The sequence below is a fragment of the Ranitomeya imitator genome, chromosome 4 (assembly GCF_032444005.1).
Source record: "Ranitomeya imitator isolate aRanImi1 chromosome 4, aRanImi1.pri, whole genome shotgun sequence".
NCBI classification, from domain to species: Eukaryota; Metazoa; Chordata; class Amphibia; order Anura; family Dendrobatidae; genus Ranitomeya; species Ranitomeya imitator.
In genome coordinates this window covers 380,844,647-380,846,640 of record NC_091285.1, presented here as the reverse complement: position 1 = coordinate 380,846,640, position 1,994 = coordinate 380,844,647, and the positions used below count along the sequence as shown (strand labels likewise).

Below are 1,994 nucleotides of genomic sequence, written 5' to 3'. Positions count from 1 at the left end.
TGACGTCACTGAGCATGCGCAGACTCACAGCCTGACGGCGGTGAACTGACAGCATGGGAAAATGTTCAGAAACTTTCCCACGCTAATGAGTCCATGTCCGGTCAGGCGGGGAGGCTGCGCAGGCAGCTTTTCATTCATTCCTTCGTGGTTTATAGCCCGGTCAGTAGCATTAGCACCGCTCCGGGTTCTAAACTATTTAACCCCTTGAGATGGATTGCAGCATGGGAAATGACTCCTACCTGGCTCGAGGATGTTGCCGTGATCGTATAGTGGTTAGTACTCTGCGTTGTGGCCGCAGCAACCCCGGTTCGAATCCGGGTCATGGCACCTTATGGATTCTGTAGGAAGCTTTAAATTAGCTGCTTTTCTGGGGATTTATTATGATGGAATATAGGCTGAACTGGATGGACAAATGTCTTTTTTCGGCCTTACTAACTATGTTACTATGTTACTATGTTACTGTACAGCGGACAGGTATGAGATATTGTTGCTTTTTTATTTTGGATTTTTTAACATACATGTTACATACATACTACATACAATACATTCATTCATTACCTACAATACATTCATACATTACATACAATACATACATACAGACATACAGTACATTAAACATAGATTACAAACTCACAATTACTTGTCACTTTGTTCCCCGAAGCCAGTGTAACCTGTAAAAAATATTTGTAGCCTGCTATGAATATAAGCCCACAGTTGTCTGCGTAGCATTTACTGGCTATTAAAATAGGGGGACCCCCACAAAAAATGACGTGGGGTCCCCCTATATTTTATAGCCAGAAAGGCTATGCAGACAGCTGCGGGCTGATATTCATAGCCTAGAGATGCGCCAATTCCGGCACTTAGCCCCTCTTTTCCCACTCCCGTGTAGCGGTGGGATATGGGGTAATAAGGGGTTAATGTCACCCTGCTATTGTAAGGTGACATTAAGTCGGGTTAATAACGGAGAGGCGTCAATAAAAAAGGGTTAATAAAACACGCACACATTAGGTTTCAATCACAGGTAATATACAGATGATCAGGTTTTTAAATACATCAGATAGGGATTGCATACATTAGTTAGGACTGCTCTGATATGGGTATACCGTGAGGTTTGGTAGAGCAGCTTAGTATACATTTTTTGCAAAAAACGTATCAACCAAATACCCTGTTTTTTACATCTTTTACTAGCACTTGCGGATTACTGCAATTTTTTTCAAACTGAGTGTTTTTGGTTTTACCATTCTCTTTTGTGTCTTCAGGTTTCTTGGTGGTGTGTGAACATGTTCCTACAGACTTGTTCACTGTGCAAGTAGCCCATGTGTTTCTGTTTCCATAATTGTTCTCTTGTGTCTGCAAGACTGGGGAGTTATCCACCACCACTCCTCTTGGGCTATCTGCACAAAAGCTGTTCTACTCTGTATGCACACATGGATTTTTCCTCTCTGAACCCTGTTCACACAGGTAATATACAGATGATCAGGTTTTTAAATACATCAGATAGGGATCGCATACATTAGTTAGGACTGCTCTGATATGGGTATACCGTGACGTTTGGTAGAGCAGCTTAGAATACATTTTTTGCAAAAAACGTATCAACCAAATACCCTGTTTTTTACATCTTTTACTAGCACTTGCGGATTACTGCAAATTTTTTTCAAACTGAGTGTTTTTGGTTTTACTATTCTCTTTTGTGTCTTCTGCCACCTATTGGAAGTAGCAATCCTAACAGTCAATGTTGACTCTTTAATGAGCCTTGTCACATGACTTAGGATAATAGCCAAACCAGAATCTCAATTTGCAGACACTGTGTTTCGGGGTACTGCCCCTCGTCAGTGCAAATTGGAGATCTGGTTTGACTGATTGAGAGGCGTCTGACCGGGATCCAAGAAGTATTGTTTCTCCTTGCGGAGAGTGACATGATAAGCATGTCGAGGTGAGGAGACTTATGCGGATTCTTTACTGTAAGAACAGTGAGACTATGGAACTCTCTGCTG

General features: G+C 41.8%; 1 non-coding gene across 1 annotated transcript; it reads left to right on the top strand.

Moving 5' to 3' along the window:
- Positions 1 to 255: 255 nt before the first annotated feature.
- TRNAH-GUG (transfer RNA histidin (anticodon GUG)) lies at positions 256 to 327 on the top strand. The gene has a single exon. It is a non-coding gene; the product is annotated as a tRNA-His (tRNA).
- The last annotated feature ends 1,667 nt before the right edge of the window (positions 328 to 1,994 follow it).